This window comes from Mauremys reevesii, linkage group 5 (assembly GCF_016161935.1).
Source record: "Mauremys reevesii isolate NIE-2019 linkage group 5, ASM1616193v1, whole genome shotgun sequence".
Lineage (NCBI taxonomy): Eukaryota > Metazoa > Chordata > Testudines > Geoemydidae > Mauremys > Mauremys reevesii.
In genome coordinates, this window is record NC_052627.1 from 27,206,219 (window position 1) to 27,226,044 (window position 19,826).

The 19,826-nt window shown below is 43.9% G+C and overlaps 1 long non-coding RNA gene across 4 annotated transcripts in view; it reads right to left on the reverse strand.

Moving 5' to 3' along the window:
• LOC120406602 overlaps window positions 1–19,826 on the reverse strand; it is a 186,259-nt gene that overhangs the window by 128,330 nt on the left and 38,103 nt on the right. Inside the window, exons 3-4 of one of the 4 annotated variants that reach the window (XR_005599398.1) lie at window positions 10,010–10,062; window positions 403–507 (exon numbers count right to left, since the gene is read on the reverse strand). The exons of 2 other annotated variants lie outside the window; for them this stretch is intronic. This is a non-coding gene — a long non-coding RNA (uncharacterized LOC120406602). The remainder of the gene's footprint in view (window positions 1–402; window positions 508–10,009; window positions 10,063–19,826) is intronic. One more of the 4 variants, XR_005599400.1, reaches the window with a different exon arrangement.

A 19,826-nucleotide genomic window follows, 5' to 3' on the forward strand; every position in this document is an offset into this window, starting at 1 on the left:
GATCACATTTGACAGTTCTGATTATGTTCTGGGAGTTTGTTCTAGAGTCATCTCTGCTTCCATCTTTCATTGTTACTTCTGTTTCAATAGTTTCCCTTCCCACACAGCTTATCTTCCCCACCACCCAGGTAGCCATTACAATCATGTGTCTGTTTCATATTTCGCTTCCTACAAGCCTCCATGCCAATCTGCCTGATTTAAAGAAGTCCTTCAATTTCACAGCAATATCAGCATCTTCTGTTACCAGTTTCCATTCAATATTCCCCTCAAGAGCCTGCAGTCTTTTTCATCAACCTCTTGCTCCTTATACTTTACATTTGTAAAGCCATTTATTATTCATCTTCACATCTTGCATAATTTTCCTTTCATTTTCAATCTTGGTTTTCTTGACCATTTTCTTACCTTCTTTTTCTTTCGTATGCTATGCCTTCACTTTCAGTGCTATCCCTTCTGATTTATCCCAGGGGACACCTTGGAAATGAGATGTTAGCTCTCAGTGGAATTTCCCTGGCAAGACATTTTAAAATAAATAAATTATATACGTCTTGCCTGCCTTTCTCCCAGCCTTGATTTCCTCCTGTATTTTCCTGGTCATCCATACTGATCATTTTTCCACCTCTTGAATATTTATTTCTTAGCTGTACACATATTGTATTTGCTGAGTTCCTGGTAATTTTCTTTTGGTACTTTGTACTCATTTCAACTTCCCAATGTGTTTTATTCTGAGACATTCACATCTGTATTACTGCAGAGATGCATATCATTCCTCTTGTACAAGAGAGCCAGTATGACTATAGGTTATAGCAGATTCTACATTCCATGTCTGATAGACTGAGTAGTGTAGGACCAAATTTTCACATACATGTCCCCATGGAAAATCTGAGTAAATGGGCTTTATGCTGTGGACATACATGGCGGGTGGGGAATAAACTCCTCCTATCCCCTCAGTATAAAGACAGGCTAGAGTAGCTATGCAACAACTCTGTCATTTTTAGTGCAACCTCTATGCTATGGTAGCCAGTACCCTGTACCTCAATTCACCGATCTGTAAAGAAGGTTTGGGAATACTACTATCAGGAAGGATTTGTCCCTCTGTGATTTCCAGGACTGGAGCCTAATGTCTTTGAGCTAGGACATTAGGACAATTTTAAAAGGAGGATCCAGATCTATTTTGGAAATACAAGTTGCCTCCCTTATTCTACCCCATCATCTCAGATATGGCCCACAAGATCCCCTATGTCAGGGGTTCTCAAACTGGGGGTTGGGACCCCTCAAGGGGTCACAAGGCTATTACATGGGGGGGGTTGTGAGCTGTCAGCCTCCACCCCAAACCCTGCTTTGCCTCCAGCATTTATAATGGTGCTAAATACATTAAAAAGTGTTCTTAATTTATAGAGGGGTGGGGGGGTCGCACTCAGAAGCTTGCTATGTGAAAGGGGTCACCAGTACAAAAGTATGAGAACCCCTGCCCTATGTTCTGTGATTCCAGAGCTGCTGAATTTGCCCCCAGAACCTCAACTTACATGTAAAAAAACAATGCTCTAGCCCTGATGGTTGTGAAGAAAGCCTTGAAAGCATACCCAAGTGTATCCAACACATTGATGTCTGCCTGAGCCTACAGACAGTCTGCAGCACTAGCCCTGGGAGGTGAACTGCTCCCCAGGGTGAATGTGAGGTAAAGAATGAGGAGAAGGAGTGTGGCAGGGAGCTTGTGCATGCAAAAGAGACAGCTGGGTGGAAGGAGTGAGAGCAAGAGAGCACAGTTATGTGACAGGTAGAGAGGGGGAATTGGGAGCATGAGCATGCATACAACGGGTGAAAATGGAAGGAGAGAACAAATTGCCTTAAAAATCTTATAAAATAGATAAAATAGCACCTGGTATTTCAACATTTTACAGGGAAACAGAAACTTGCCCCACCCTGCTGCCCCCACTTTTTTTTATTGCTTCCCTACAGCTCTCCAAAGCCTCCCCATTTCTCTTTGGCTGGCTACAGACTCATATATGGCACCCTTTTCTTGCATACAGCTGAGCAAACTGCTGACGCACCACAGAGTCTACATATCCCAGTATCCGTTGTGGCAGAGCTCTGACCTTGTTCCCGTGGGTCCTGCGCTTCTAGGCGGTTTATGCTTAGCCTCAGTGGCTCACTGTCACCCTCCACGTAGCCCTTCTCTCTCTAGGGCCAGGGTTACAGTCTACTGAGCCCTTTTCATCATAGGCTGCAAGGAGGTTGGTGAGAGAACTCCCAGTCTCTTGTTCAGCCTCCTGTCCTGACAGGGACCTGACTTCCCCTTCCAGGAGCTGTTCCTGTAGTGGTGGGTTGGGGGGAACCCAGGCCCACCCTCTACTCCGGGTTCCAGCCCAGGGACCCTAATGGTAGCAGTTGTTGGCAGCCAACCTTTCACTGCCAGAGTTGCTACATTTCCCTGGGCTACTTCCCCACAGCTCTCCTGCTTCTCCCTTCTTCACCCTTACCTTAGGGCTCCTTTAATGATGGTTTGAGGGTGTCTTCAGTAACCAGCCCTTCAGCCACACTTCCTCTCCCCTGGCTCTCCTCTGCCTGAGGGGAGTGAGCCCTTTTTATAGTATCAGCAGGGCCTTAGAGTCAGGTGGTCACATTAACTGAATGGCCTCACCTGACTCTTTACAGGTTAATTAGAGTCAGGTGTTTCTCATTAGCCTGGAGCAGCCCCTGCTCTGGTCAGTCAGGGAACAGAAAACTGTTAATCCAGTGGCCAGTATATCTGCCTTCTGCTGTACCCAACTGGCCTGGGTCTATCACACCACCTTGTGCCACAGCCAGCTGTTCCTCTTTATAGATTGGGGTGGGCACATCTACATTTGGAGCCTGATCCAGGAAAAGAAGTAGAATTTCCGTGAAGGTGGCACATGTGCCCCACTTCCACTGACGTCTGGGGAAGTTAAGGGTGCTCAGCATGATACCTCCATGGTGCATTTTGGCCACTGTTGCTATAGATTCTAATACCTGGCTGCGTGCTAAGCTTCCCCGGGAAGCTAGAGACAGGCAGATTACAGATCAGCAGACTGCAGGTGAAGGGCAGTTTTTTTGGGATTTGGTTTTACAGTTTGATAGACGCATTATTTTAATGGATGTTAATGAAGCAGCTATCCTAGAGCAGCCAATTACAGATACGAAAGCAACTGTTTAAAATATACAGAGTGTAAAGACAAGAATGATCATCACTAAACAGACATCTCGGTTTTAGGGGTGTTTTGTCTGGTTTTGGGTTGTATTTTTGTGTTTACTTGCTTGATTTCTACTTTGTTTTACCCAATGGCACCTTTGCTGCCTTCTTACAGCTAAGCAGGGCTGGCAGGCAATCAGTCCCACGGCAATGATAATATTGCATCACAAAATTTAGCTTTTTTAATGTTATATCAGTCACTTCCAGTCCTTGGAGTGAATAACATTGTAAATATTACAAACAGGAAAATTCTGTATTATCACTGGCAAAGGTTGTAATATACTGACTGCCTTTGGAATTGGATAATTCCAAACGATATCATGTGAATGTCATGATGATATTAAGGACTTTCATATTGAGTGAATGACACAAAGACAATAAAGTGCTGTACTGTATCATCACCTAGTTTGAATGAGTATGTTTTCTAAATTTTGCATGTTATGAAGAGCAATTTTTTCCAATATATGCATTGAACATTTTTACATCAAAGAAATGGCTCAGTTTTTCACTGAGGGAGAAGCATGATGTGTGAGGAATCAAAGGAAAAAACCCTTCCCGAGGGAGACATCAGTATCTGGTGGATAGGGACCCAGACTAGGAGTCAGGAGGTCTGAGTTTTGTTTCCATCTCTGCCATTGACCCCCTGCCATATGGCTTTGGGTGAATCACTTAATCTCTCAGCTCCTCATCTCTACCAAAATAGAGATAATGACTCCCAGCACTTTCAGATTAAGAAATTACATATTATAATTGCTAAGTATTATAATTCATTAATTATAAATAGACATATTTTTAACAAGACCCTCCCTCATCAGGGAAATACAAATTACAAGAAGGCCTCTGCAGCACAGGACACGGGTTACTTGTTGGTTTCAACTAGAGTAAATGGTGGATTCTCTGTAACTTGAAGTCTTTAAATCATGATTTGTGGACTTCAGTAACTCAGCCAGAGGTTATGGGTCTATTAAAGGAGTGGGTGGGTGAGGTCCCATAGCCTGCGATGTGCAGGAGGTCAGACTAAAAGATCACAATGGTCCCTTCTGGCCTTCAAGTCTACGAGTCTAAGACCAAATGCTGCCCTCCACTGTGCAATAGAGGGAAGAAACCAATGGCTGGATGGCACTGCAGATACTGTGCTGATGGTACTGTAATGTGTGTATGAGCCAAGATCTGTGATAAGTGGTCCAGTTGCCCATTTGGATTTCTTTCTGGCATGAAAACTGGCAACCATGTCCCTTGGTGTCTAAGTCCAATGCCAGGTCAACTCCAAGGGATGATGCCACAGTATGGAAGAAGCCCAGGTGCCATGAACCTTCATAGGAGTGACTTCCCACTACCTTCTAAGACTTTTCAGAACAAATAGGAGACCCACGTCCTAAAAAACAACAAGAGCCCCTGGACCTCATCCCCACTGCATCAAGATGCTGATGCACACCACACATATACTGAAACTAACAAACTCATATCATTTAGAATCATTCAATATTAACCAAGGGCGGCTCTAGCTTTTTTGCCGCCCCAAGCCCGGCAGGCAGGCTGCCTTTGGTGGCATGCCTGTGGGAGGTCCGCCGGTCCTGTGGCTTCACCGTACCCGCCGCCGAATCTGCAGGACCGGCGGACCTCCCACAGGCAAGCCACTGAAGGCTGCCTGACTGCCACCCTTGCAGGGACCGGCAGGGCGTCCCCGCAGCTGCCACTGATATTAACACTATAAATCATGCTGATCACCAGCTGGGCCTGAAAAAATTTCCCATCATAGTATAGTTTTGCATTATAGTTTTTAAAAAATAATACTTTGCACATCTGAAGTACTTCCCATTCATAGATCTCTTTACAAGCACTAATTAAGCCTCAAGCTCAATCACCACCACCCCATCCCTGCTGGTAAAGAAATTGGATTTATCCCCATTTTACAGATAGGTAAACCAAGGCACAGAGCAGTTATAACTTGTCCAAGGTTGCATAACAAGTCAGGGACTGTGCTTGAAAGAGAACTAAGGATATCTGACTCTCAATTTCCTACTCTAATGACATTACACCTAACCTTTTATCAGTGACTTTAAAGTATTATAAACAGACAAATTCTTCCTTGATTCTCGTTTTTAAAAATTATAACTCCTCTTCTATGTTCCTAGTGTTTAGATCTTGAAGGCAAAAATTCTCAATCCTTTCACAATCTTAATTTCAGTTTTGAAAGGTCTTAAAGAAAACCTTTCAAAGTGAGGTTTTGCTTGATTTGAAACTAACTGATACATTTTGCAGTTAACCATAACTGATGTCATGTTACTGCAAACTACTGATCCTGAAAGTAAGAGAGGTCTGAGCTGTAAATTCAGGTCTGAACCTAATTTTAAACTTTCAAAGCTCAGGAGTGTTTGGACCTGGGATTTTGACTTGATTTAGACCTTTACAGACAGCATCAGTTGTGAAATCTGAGCTCCAATTTGCGATCCAAATCTAAATTTGGTTTTCAAAGCTTTCTTTTCTAGCTATACCTCCAAATTTTTTTTGGTTGTTTGGGTCCATATTTGAATAGGGTGACCATAAGTCCCATCATGGCCAGGACAGTCCCTGCAGAGGAATATGCAGGGGCAGGGGGGAGTGGCGATGCCAGCCCCAGCCTTGTGTGGGTGAGCAGCAATGCCAGCCCCAGCCTCGTGGGGGCAGGGAGGGGGAGGGCAGGGCTCGGGCGAGTGTCTTGGGTAGAGGAGCTCGGACTAGCTTCACACTCTGTCCCATTTTCCCTTTGGCTTGAATCTCTCTCTGTCTGATAACACACATCATTTCTGGAACTAGAGGGACAATTCTCCATCAGTCATTGGAGTTTCACATGACAAAGCAGAGTTAACGTGTTACTCGTATACAAAAATAAAAAGAGTAAAATCGAGAAATATAATAACTAACTGAGAGCAAAGTTGGCCTCGTGTGCTTGTCTGCAGGTGGCATCTTGGCCTGGCCTAGTAATAATGTAACAGAGTAAAAGAGGGAATAAGAAAAGATTTTTTTATTTGAATGCTTCAATACTCACCCCTCCCACTTTCTTCTGTAGAATCTGGTTAAAATGATGCCTGCTCAGGGCTATAGGCACACACAGCACAAGCAATACTCAGAGTACATTTAAAGTTCTGCCTGGCTGTGCAACGATGCTAAGTGCCTGTCACGTGCTGGAACTGACAGTGTGGAAACTGACATCTGCGGGCCAGTAATGGTGGTCATACCTCACTGCTACCCCAACTGTTACCACTCCAGCACAACCTACCACCCTGAGCTCAACCCAGCTGTCAGGGCTGTCACAGCTGCCATCATATTCCACTGCCATAAGCCTCTTGGCGTAGTGGACTTGACCACTGCTGAGAAAATGCCTGTCATTGGCTGGAACAGACACAGGAAATGAAGACACTAAGGAACCCTGGGAAGGTGCAACATGTTCCAGCCACTCGACAATAGTATCAATCCCTGCTTGAGTCTCTGAGGTTGTTCTTTGTTGACTGATAAGATTGGACAAGGCACAGTGGGCCTCAGAACTCACATTCTGTGTTGTTTTAATTGAATGTGTCACTGACAAGGGACAATCACTTATGTTGCAGTATCTATTCCAAATGAAACAATTGTTTTAAAATAATTGTTCTGACAAGAGGGCAGGCAGCCATTGAGGATAACCTATATGCATTACTACTGAGACAGGCAGAAAACACGCTCTCTGTAATTGCTTGTGCTGAGCTCCTCTAATTTCCCCCAAAACACACTCAAAGTGAACGCTGCTTTGCAAATCTGTGATCTGAATAGCACTGAACAATTCTAGTGACCCCATTTCCATTGTGCAGGGTTTTATGCTCCTTGAAAAAGGCTCATTTTATTGTAAAAAAAAATCTGGTTAAAAATATCTAACCCAAACTATTGCTAATTAATTTAAATCAAGTGGAAGTGTGTAGACTCAGGGCCAGGTGCTTGGTGGGTGTAAGCCAGCATAGCTGCACAGACTTACCCTACCGGGGGAATCTGGCCTTTAATTTTTCTGGTAAAGTTTGCAGCAGATCAGAGTGCTTAACGAACCCTAACGAAAATCTGGGCTATTATTCAAGATAAAGCAGATGATCAAAACCCTCTGTGTTTCAGCTGTTATTGTTTGGTATAAGACACTGCTCCTAACTGCTTGTTTCAAAAACAAAAGTATAAAGAAAAATTATAACAGAACATGAAAACACCCATCAAAGGCTTGTGTGTACTAAAAATCTGGGAGGCAAACATTAAACACCTTGAAGAGTTCTCAGGGATAGTGAACATGAGAGCAAGAATGTCCATGAAGGGCTCCATCCTGCACGGTGCTGAAGACCCTCACTTCCAATTGAAGTCAATTGGAACCGACAATGTTTGTCATCTCCAGGAATTGCTTAGTACCTTACCAGACTGAGCCTTAAGGTGCAATGTCTCAAATACAAGTGACCCCTGAGATGACTCTAAAGGAGTTCACCCATAGCAACCACACATATATCTGAGATTCTTGAGGAAAGCCTATCTAGAAGTGCTTAATATCATTACTGTGTGATTTTTCCTTTTCTAATTAATTTGTGTAAAAATGTGCCATTTGAGTACATCAAGCCTCTTTTCATTGTTAAAATGTAGCTGTTACAATGTTTAACTAGTGTTCTTATTTGTTTTTTAACGTTTCATTTTAAACAAAACAGACTGGAAACTAGAAGCCCTATATATGATATATTAAAGCGTATAGACAACTCAGTTCTTAAAGTTTTGGAGGATCTGATTTTTAAAACCTTTGGATTAAAGGAAGCTCTCAGAATAATATCTTCTCAATTTCTCACCATACACCACCTGTATATTCCCCAAACCTGGCATTCCTTACTCAGGCAAAATGACTCCTCACGGTAATAGACTCCTGGCCCTGACAGTGATGAAACCACATCATTCCTCATAACATGCACATTTCCCCATGGGATCAAATGGTAGGCTCCTTTATTAAATAGTTGCACCTAATTTCCAGATATAGAGCTTGATCTTCACCCAGTCCAGCAAGCCCTTATGCATGTGCTAGGCATCCTGCAGGATTGAGCCCACAATGAGTTCATTCTGTTCTCACATAGCTATAACTCTACAGACTTTGGTGAAGCTTTAGCTGGTTTATACCATTGTAAGATTAGAATGAGGGCCCAATTATTCATTGTTTGTCCTCTAGTGGGGTTTGCGGATGAGTGACCCACCCCAAAAAAGCTGGGCATGCACAGAGCAAGAAAAAAAGGAAGGCAGCAGAGAGGAAATATACTCCTGTCTTAATTCAGACTCCTGGCTACAGACAGAAGCAGCAGCTGGCTCTGGGTCCACTGGCTAAAGAATTATGAGGTCTCTCTGGGTGGGCTAGGCAGCTGGGAAGGAGGAGTAAAGCGAGATTGTCTTATAGGCAATTCTTTGGATGGGAAGCCAGAACTGGGTGAGAGGAAACAGGAGCGAACAATAGATTGTTCCTACCTGAAGTGATGCAAATCTTTAACTAAGTTTGGTTGGGGTTTAGGTACATAGACCTGGGCAGTTCAGATTTGTAGAAGGCACAGATTTAGGGGTCTGTATGTGAGTGGGTGTATGTGCACAAGTCTCTCTTTTCCTCCAGGGTGGGATTCTTGTAAGTATTAAATCTGATAACTGACTGGTCTTTGCATATTTTCTAATCTGTTTTGGGTGGGACAGCAATATCCAGACAAGTCAGCTATTGCAGTATATACCACACATCGCAAGACTTTATCCTTTCTTCTGCAGTAGGCTATTGTACTGAAGGTTTACTGTGAGAAGTGGGACATATTTGTCATCTCTGCATAGAAGTGCAGTTTTACCCTCTGCCCATAAGATAGCCATCTCTCAATAAAACACCACATACTCACTGTATTAGATACTGCATTGCTGTGCCCTTAAAGAAATAAATGAAAGTCTGGGACAATAGACATTTTAAAAGAGATTAAAGCCTGTCACAGTTGGTCTAAGCAAAATGGGAAAATATATAGTCATTATCTCTTCTTCTCTCATATTTTTTCCTAGCATTATTATTGACATCTGGTCAGCCTGTCAAGACAGAGTCCAATTAAAATTATAGATCATTGCAAGTTTTCTTTTTGCTAGTGCTGGTACTCCCACTGGACAGGAGATCCATTTGATAGCACTTTGATGTCCACTACTAGGTGTTTTAATTTCCTGACAAATCTATCATGTGTAATTTGCCATCGGGACATTCAATCTCATGATGACAGCAAAAAGCATAGAGCTTGGAGTTTTCTGTAGCACTTTAACAGGAAGGCCATTTTTTACCCATATTAAGATTTCACATTTGCATATCGTGTATGTGCATACATACACGGCTAGTTTTGGGGGGTGCTTACCAGTGTTTGCACTGGTCGGACATGCACTGACTGTATGTGTATATTAAACAAGACCAAGATACCATATTACTATGATTTATCATTTGTTTTACAGCACCAGAAAGCCCACACCGAAATAAAGGCCCCACTGTGTTAGGTGCTGTGATACACATAGTAAGAGACAGTCCCTGTCCTAGAGACCTTGCAATCTAACTAAAAAAAAAAAAAAAAGCTAGACAAATTGCTGGAGGAAGAAAGTATTTTCCCCACCTATAAAATGGGGAACAGAGGCAAAGAGAAATTAAGTGATTTGCAGAAGGCCACTCCAGGAATTTTGCAGAACCAGAAAATGAATCCAGATGTCTCAGTCCAGTGCTTTAACCACAAGCTCATCCTTCCTCTCATAAATTTTAAATAATGCTACTGAGAGCATATGACTTACGTGACATTTTTAAAATCACCCTATTGTATTTCCTCCCATTGTCTCCTCACTCCCTGCAAAAATAGAATACGGCACACTGAATATAAAATAAATACGAGGTCATTGGGGCCTGGAGGCTTAGATCACTTACCCCCTAGTTCAAAAAGGGTAAGAGAAATTGTTTCTCTCACGGACTTTCTTAGTCATTGTTTCTGACGTTAACTGATGTTTAAAACCATGTCTACCTGTGCTGTAACTTTTGCCCTGCCTCTGTGGTATCCTTTAGCATGCAGGATAGAATGTACGTTGAAACTAGACTGAGATGATGAAAGACAATGATGAATCCAAAAAAAAAAAATCAATACATTCTACAGGGTTGGTGATTCACAAAAGAAGAAGATTAAAGTCTCAGAATACAATTCTGGATATTATTCCTCTCCCAGCATGTTAAAGTTTAGTTTAAAGGTTCTTTAACGGGAAGATCCAAAGTTTACATAAACTATTTCCCCTCTCTAGACAGGAGTGTGTCTGTTCTCTCATAACTGGTAAGCCACAGATCTCATCTACAGTGAAGACAAAATATCATATACCCTAGGACAGCTTTGGGAAATTTATGACAGCTTTTTATTTTTTTAATATAAATATAGTTTTACACACACACACACACACACACAGCATATTAGAGATGAGTGAATAATTCACAGCGAATATTATCTGAAGAATTCAGCCCCATGGGATGTCAGATCATGATTGTTAAAAATTATTCACCACCTGTTATTGTATTATGCATTCTACAGCTCTTCCCCCCCCCACATCTTGATAAAGAACAGCTCCCTGCAAGTATTCAATTCTTGATAGTCTGTTTTCAAGATGTCGTTTTAAACTTTAGTTTCCACGAATATTCATATATGTGAACGCCATTCACAGCACTAAAACTTGATTGCTCAGCTGTTCACAGAAAGCAGACAGAAAAGAGACATGAACTTGACTACAGCAAATATTTAAAAATTTCAGCTTCCCATTGGCAGGAAATGTTTTGCATTATTAGTCCAGCTTTCATATATGTGGGTATGTACATGATATATGTACACTCACTCATCATTGACCCCAAAAGAATACCTGTAAGTGTATGGGGGTAGTTGAGTCTCTGTATTCATTCAGTCTGATAATACTTTATATTGGAATTGGACAGCTAGGGCCCAGATCCACAAAGGTACTCAGGCACCTAAATCACAGGCTTTGTGCCTAAGTCCCAGATTTTCCCCCACAGCCATCCACAAAACTGCAGGAGGACTGGACCCAGATCTCCCCACTGCCTGGGGGGGAAAAAGGGGGCCTAATCACTGGAGCACAGAATTATTTTCACTCTCTCGGGCCCAATGACTCTCCCAGTCTGAATACATACTTGCTCCAAACACACTTTCATTATTTATCCACAATGGAACAGCTTCAACAGGACAGACTGAGGGAGCCACATCAGACTATCCCATAGGTCAGTGGTTAGAACGCTCTCCTGAGAGGTGAGAGATCCCAGTTCAATGTTTTCCTCCCCTTCTAGCAGAGAGGAGGGAATTGAACCTGCATCTAACACTTCTCAGGTAAAGTGCTCTAACCACTGAGCTGAAAGTTACACGGTGGGCACCACCACTTCTTGTTCTTCCTTTTGTTTGGTGTGGAGCTAAGCAGGCACTTAAACTGCTTCTTGAGGGAACGAGTTAAGTGCATAAGCCACCAGACGCCGGGAGACAGGCTCCTGTCTGTGGGTCGCTAAGCAGTGCTTAGGCACATCCCTGAAGCCTACATTTAGACGCCTACTCCCGACAGAGGAACAGGGCTTAGTATTCATCCCTCTAAGTGGCCTGTCTCACTGGCTAGGTTAAGCAGCTCCCAGCTTTGTGTGCTAGATTTTGTGGCTCAGTCTTAGGCATCTCTCTCTCCCCATTCAGAGTCTAGGGAGCCTAGGGCCTAACTCAAGCTTTGTGGCGCACCGTGTTGTTCCTATCATTTTCTAGGCACCTAAAAGTTAGGTGCAATAATGCTTAGCATTGCAAGGTCTAAGTCCCTTTGTGATCCTACCATTGGACCTGAACTGAATCCACCAACTCATTTCACATAGGTTATCAGACCAGCCGTCAAAGAGTAACAACTTGCAATCACTATTGAACCAGACTGGAATTCAGAGAGTAGAGGAAAAAGTCTTCAGATCCAATTACCAACCCCCTCAAGACACTTGTCAACTTTTTCTACCCCAAATTTACATCTCCATATTTTCTAGATGATGCTAGAGCCTTGACCATGTCCAGACTATGGAGACTACAGCAGCATAGCTGTGTCAGCATAACCCAGTCATGGAGATGCAGCCTGCACAGTTGAAAAGCACTTTTCAGTCACTGTAGGAACAGCACCTCCCTGACCGACAGTTATTAAGTCAATGGAAGCATTCCTCCATTGACCTTGTGACATCTACACCAGGAAGGGTGACCAGTAAGCAAGTGTGAAAAATTGGGACAGGGGTAATAGTTTGCCTATATTAGACAAAGCCCCTAATATCCAGATGGTCCTAATAATATTGGGACATCTAGTCACCCTAACTCTGGGGACTAGGTCGGCATAGCTATGGTTCTTGGGCAGGAGGATTTTTCACACCCCTAAGACCATAAGTACATCAGCCTTAATTTTAAGTCCAGACCAAACTTTATATTTGTTAGCAAAGCCTCACAAGACACAAGGCCATATGGTTTCTCTCTTACTTAGGGAAAGAATTTTCCAAGCGTGCCAAAGAGAATAGATTGAAGTAGCAATTTTACAATTAAACTTTATTTCTCAAGAGAGCTTATTGAGGTTGAAGGCCTGTAGGAATTTCTTTTTATAAGCAACTGTTAATTTTTTTCCCCCAGCCCTGTGATTATAAAGGATCCCAAGATGTTTAATTCCTACGCTTTAGGCATGACGCTATCAACAAAGTTCTTTTTGCATTACATTCCCACATTAGAAAATACAAACATTTCACATGCAAGGCCATTTTTGCTGCCTGGGGAGATGAAAAAAAAAATATCAGAGCCCAGGACTGGATGCTGACATGAAAATCCCTGGCAGAGTTAGGCCCATTATTTTTCTTCTCCCATTTTGGTCAATTTAGGGCCTGACTCTCCTTTCATGTGTGTCAATTTTACTCCTTATTTAAGTTAGTGTAAGTGAGATCAGAATTAGGTCCCTGGAGTATTAAGGATGTTACCTACACCTTAGAGTTTATGCAACAACCTAGATACAAGATTCCCCATTTGCCCATAATCTGTCAGACCTACTGCATTAAGTAGGAAACAGAAATTCAGCCCCTTCATCTGGTATCTATGCCTGCATTTAATTATTCTGTCGCTTGTGAGGGCCACAAAAGGAAACTTTGATGGCACAGTGGTCTAGCACACTAATGTTTTCTGCTTAACTGCACCCACTCCCTGCTCTTCAGATCTGTGGGTTACCCCACACCCTTCCTCCCTCTTGCACTTGGGTGATTCTGTTACCTAGTGGGATTGTGGTGCATTTCCAGATCTTGGGAAAGTCTCCAAGGTCATTTTTCCTGACAGAAAAACAAAGAAAAAAGAGCAAGAGCATTTGGCTCACAGCAGCTGCTGCTGACTTAAGGACCAAACATTACAAGGCAGCAAATGTACGGGAATGTGTGGTATGTCCCCCATCTATCTTCCCACAGCAGGCAGCCTCTGAAAGGCTATGAGGGTTCTGATGATAAGTATCAGAATGGCAGGGGGTGAAGGAAAGGGAGGAAACCAGGAAGAAAAATGGATGAAAATGTAAATGAAGGTGAGGTAACGACCACCATTACTAGGCTCTGCTGCATTGAAAAGCCTGAGTGCTTTCAAGAAGATGGATTTTCAGGTCATACAGAAGACAATGCAGACACAAACCGAGGCACAGGGCTGTGACTGAGCTGGGAACTGATTTCAAGAAAAAAATCCCAGTGGGCAAAGAAACTAGGGGATCATCTAATCCAATTCAATCCAGAGTGGGGGGCGGGAGGAGAAAGGGAGGAGTAAATTGGAGAGAGAGTCAGTCATATCAGACACAATATAATAAGTGCAAATCTTTAAAATGCCATTTCTTTTCCTGAAGCTAATTTCTCTATTTCTTTCTCTATGTTCCTAACACTTAGCTTTAATCCGCCTGTGACGAGTTGAAACCTCCCCCACCCCCCTTTCTGGTATGCTGATGTGCTGGGGTCCCACTCAGCCCTCCGTCCCTGTCAGCCTGGGTTTCCCTTGCACGGGGTTGCTGTGCAAGGCTCTCAATCCGCTTTCCAGCACACACTCAGGCAACACCACACCCACCTGCAGCCACCGACTGCAGTCAGATCTGAGAGAGAGGATTCACCCTGCACTCTCATGCACACCCACTGTGGAAAGATCCCTTCTCCAGAACATCAGGTTTCTCTTCCTTCCTTGTGTTTCCCTTCTCCACCTGGTCCTAACTCCTACATCTTCCCCATATTGATTCTAATAGCCAGGGTCCTCTAATTCCCCCCCCCCAATACACACACACACGCTGCCCCCTTTCTTCTCTTCTCTTTTCATACTGCAGCACATGCCTACCCCCAGCTATACGGCTCCATGTACACTCTTGCCTCTCCCTTTCCACTCAGTTCCTCCCCACACCCTGGGAAGTGCAGATAACATCTACTTCCACACTGTACACTCCTGCCCCGGCCTCCTGAACTGTCCCTGGAACCCGGGGCCTGGCTGCCCGTGGAGAAGTTGGGGAGGGAAGATGCGGTTAAAGCTGAAGAGCGAGCTGGCAACTCATCTGCTCCCCAGCTTGCCCTCGGAGACCAAGGAGATGCAGTAGGGCTGCCTGAGCTCTGCTTTTGCCCTTCTGATTACAGAGCAGGTAGGAGGAGCAGTTGGTATTTGCCATTCACAATGTCCCTTTACTCCACTGGGGTGGGTGATTCCATTACTTTCAATAAGCCATATCAGCAGATCCATATGAACACAGCCTTATCTTAGAGGAGGAATTCAGAAAGAACAGAACAGAAACAGAGCTGGAGCTAAATTCTACCCTCAGTTACACCTATATAAATCTGGATTAACCCCACTGAATTCACTGTAGTGACTCCAAATTTAGGGTCTGATCCTGGAAGGTGTCCAAGGCCTCCAATCTCCCCTTGATGTCAATATGCATTAAGGGTACTCAGAAACTTGCAGTATGTATTCAGTACATTGCGGACGCAAATAATTCCATATGCATTGCAGTGTCTGGCTTTGAAATGGCAAGATGGTCACAGCTGACACAGTGTTAACTATTCAAAATTAACCTGGAATATATGGCACCAAAAAGGGGAAACAAAAGATACAACTGAGTTCTCTCCTGACAGCTTCATGACAGGCATCTTGAGTGGCAAGAGAAATAATTTATAGAAAAATTAGGTACCAATTACCATTTCTCCTCTATTTTCAGAAGTTTAAATACACCCAGATCTACATGATAATGAGTTTTTGCTAATTCTTCCATTATAGGTAATTTTCCTGAGGTTTGAGGAAGTCGCTTACTGAGTTATTCTCTCAGAAACATAAATGGAAATAAGTGATTGCATTCCCACCCCGTTCCACATGAAGTCTATATAAGCCATAGAAGGTCAACTTACCCCTTTCCTGGTGTTCAGCTTTGTTGGTAAGTCACATAATAGGAACAGAGCATAAGCCACCCAGTTCTTAGGACTTTCTACATGACCTCCCCATCTCTGCCCCTATTTCCCTCCAACCAGAGGGTCACACCCACATCTCTTATATCCTGGTGGAGTTAACCAGCTGCATGTGCAACAGCCAGTCAGCGGCATTTACTCAGCAGCTTTATGCAGGAGTCTAACTCCTACTAACAGGTTGGCTCAATGGAAAAGTCCCACACTCATATGAGAGGGTCACAGATCCGGCCATCTTGTTATAAGAGGACATGCGTTTGTTTTATTTCAAAGTGGATGCTGACTAAAGATTATTGCCCTTGAAATGTTTTGAATCATGGAAAAGCAGGACTTGAAGGCACCTCAATTACTCATCTAATCCAGTCCCTGCACTAAGGCAGGATGAAGTATCATCTAGACCATCCATGACAAGTGTTTGGAGTTTTTTTTTGTTTTTAAAAAAAACAGGTTAGACCAGGGGTGGGCAAACTACGGCCCGCGGGCTGGATCCAGCCCATCAGGGCTTTGGATCTTGGCTGCTGGATTGGAACCCCCATGGTGCTGCGAGCCCAGCACAACTTCTGGAAGCAGCTGGCACCCCTGCAGCCCCTGGTGGAGGGAGGGCAGAGGGCTCCGTGTGCTGCCCTTGCCTCCAGGCACCGCCTCCCGCAGCTCCTATTGGCTGGGAATGGGGAAACGTGGCCAATGGGAGCTTTGGGAGAGGTACCTGCAGGGGAGGTAGCACATGGAGTCCTCTGTCCTCCCTCCCCTAGGGGCTGCAGGGACACGGTGCTGGATGCGGCACGGCGCCAGGGAGCCTGTCTTAGCCCCGCTGCCATCCCGGAGCCACTCCAGGTAAGCGGCGCCAGGCTGGAGCCCACACCCCAAACCCCTCCTGGACCCCAACGCCCCTGCTCTGAGCCTCTTCCTGCACACCGTACCCCCTCCTACACTCCATCCCGCACCCCAACACCTGCCCCAGCCCTACATTCATGGCCCTGCATGCAATTTCCTCACCCAAATGTGGCCCTTGGGCCAAAAAGTTTACCCACCCCTGACTTAGACAATGACATAGATTCGAAAACCTCCCTAGGTAATTTGTTCCAGTGTTTAAAATCTTACAGTTATGAAGTTTTTCCTAATGTTTAACCTAAATCTCCCTTGCTGCAATTTAAGCCCATTATTTCTTGTTCTGTCCTCAGTGGCTACAGAGAATAATTCATCACCCTCCTCTTTATAACAATCTTTTAGATACTTGAAGACTTATGTACTCTCAGCCTTCTCTTTTCCAACCAAAACAAACCCAATTTTTTCCCCAACTTTCCTTGTAGGTCATTTTTTTGGGCCATTTTGTTGCTCTCCTCTGGATTTTCTCCAGTTTGTTCACATCTTTTCCCAAAATGTGGTGCCCTGAACTGGACACAATACTCCAGTTGAGGTCTAATCAGTGTGGAGTAGAGAGGAAGACGTATTTCTTGTGTTTTGCTTACACAATCCACCTAATACACCCCAGAATAATAATCCCTATTTTTGCAACAGCGATATAGTCATATTTAGCTTGTGATCCACTATAAACCCCCAGATCCCTTTTGGCTGATGTGATTGCAGAGCCATTGGCCATTATCTTTGAAAACTCGTGGCGATCGGGGGAGGTCCTGGCCGACTGGAAAAAAGGCAAATATAGTGCCCATCTTTAAGAAAGGAAAGAAGGAAAATATGAGGAACTACAGACCGGTCAACCTCACCTCAGTCCCCAGAAAAATCATAGAGCAGGTCCTCAAGGAATCCATTTTGAAGCACTGGGAGGAGAGGAAGCTGATAAGGAACAGTCAACATAGATTCACCAAGGGCAAGTCATGCCTGACCAACCTGATTGCCTTCTATGATAAGAAAACTGGCTCTGTGGATATGGGGAAAGCGGTGGACATGATACATGGTATCAAAAGCTTTGCTAAAGTCAATGTCTCCCACAGTATTCTTGCCAGAAAGTTAAAGCAGCATGGATTGGATGAATGGACTATAATGTGGATAGAAAGCTGGCTAGATCATCGAGCTCAATAGGTAGTGATCAACACCTCAATGTCTAGTTGGCAGCCAGTATCAAGTTGGGTGCCCCAGGGGTCGGTCCTGTGGCCGGTTTTGTTCATTAATGATCTGGATGATGGGATGGATTGTAGATGACACTAAACTACACTGCTACAGGCTGGGGATCGACTTTGCTAAATGACAGTTCTGCAGAAAAGGACCTGCGGATTACACTGGATGAGAAGCTGGATATGAGTCAATAGTGTGCCCTTTTTGCCAAGAAGGTTAACAGCATATTGATCTGCATTAGTAGGAGCATTGCCAGTAGATCAAGGGAAGTGATTATTCCTCTCTATTCGGCACTGGTGAAACCACATATGGAGTATTGTGTCCTGTTTTGCCCCCCTCCCCCACCCCCAAAAAAGGTGGTGGACAAATTGGAAAGAGTCCAGTGGAGGGCAACAAAAATGACTAGGGGGCTGGGGCACATGACTTATGAGGAGAGGCTGAGGGAACTGGGCTTATTTAGTCTGCAGAAGAGAAGAGGGAGGGAGGATTTGATAGCAGCCTTCAACTACCTGAAGGAGGGTTCCAAAGAGGATGGAGCTCAGCTGTTCTCACTGGTGGCAGATGACAGAGCAAGAAGCAATGGTCTCAAGTTGCAGTGGGGAAGGTCTAGGTTGTATATTAGGAAACACTATTTCACTAGGAGGGTGGTCAAGCACTGGAATAGGTACCTAAGGGGGTGGTAGAATCCCCATAGAATCATAGAATATTAGGGTTGGAAGGGACCTCAGGAGGTCATCTAGTCCAACCCCCCTGGTCAAAGCAGGACCAATCCCCAGATTTTTACCCCAGTTTCCCAAATGGCCCCCTCAAGAACTGAACTTACAACCCTGGGTTTAGCAGGCCAATGCTCAAACCACTGAGCTATCCCTCCCCCCATCCTTAGAGGTTTTTAAGGCCCAGCTTGACAAAGCCCTGGCTGGGATGAGTTAGTTGGGGTTGGTCCTGCTTTGAGCAGGGGGCTGGACTAGATGACCTCCTGAGGTCCCTTCCAATCCTAATTGTCTATGATTCTATGACCCCACTCAATATGCCCTTCCAGCTTGATTGTGAACCATTGATAACTACTCTCTGAGTACAGTTTTCCAGCCAGTTGTGCACCCACCTTATAGTAGGTTTGTCTAGGCTATATTTCTCTAGTTTGTAAGATGGCCACGCAAGACTATCAAAAGCCTTACTAAAATTGAGATATATCACATCTACTGCTTCCCTGCTATCCACAAGGCTTGTCACAATCTATCAAATATAAGCAAGATGAATTCAGTGACTTATGTATCAGGCTTTCCTAAGTAAAAATACCCCAATTCTACTGCTACCAGCACTTCTGTTAAAGCTAGTAAGTTAAACGTGGGCAAACCTAGTCAATACTCATTTTGGGAAGCCTCTTTGCAGCTGTAGGTGGCAGTGGCACTCTTCTGAGTTTCTACCTACTTAATGCCCCTGTATAGTGCTACCATATATTGGGCTCTTTTAAGATGTCTTGTGGACAAGATGTGAAAACCAAGGCCCTCATTACTTCTACCCAATAAAAATCACAAGGCATTTGTAACCAGAGTGGGTTATTAGCTCAGATAGCATGGCCAAACTCCAAAAAGGATAATTGCATTCGACTGTACCTACTTACATTCCCACCGCTATTTCAACACATAAAGTTAGTCTTAATTCATCTCCTAACATCTGTTAATTAATATTACTGGTGTAGAACAGCTGCCACATTCTGTACAGAAGTGGCTGAATTTCACAATAGGTGAAGTAATCCCTATATAACCAGTACATAGTAACTTGTCAATTTATTTGAGACCCTTATGATGACAGATACTAAGGGTGAAGTTTACAGGTGTACAGAGAACCAGCACAAGACCTATCCATCACTTGAGTCCCATATAGGCTGTGTGCAGTCTCTTTGTATTGGGGTGAACACTGTCCTCCACAAATATAAATGAATTAACGTTAGTATTATTTGCCACCCTTCTGCTAGATGCCAATGGTTGCAACAGGGGATGGATCCGAATTGTCTGGGGAAAGAGACGGTCCTCTTTCTGAAATATTTCTGTGGCC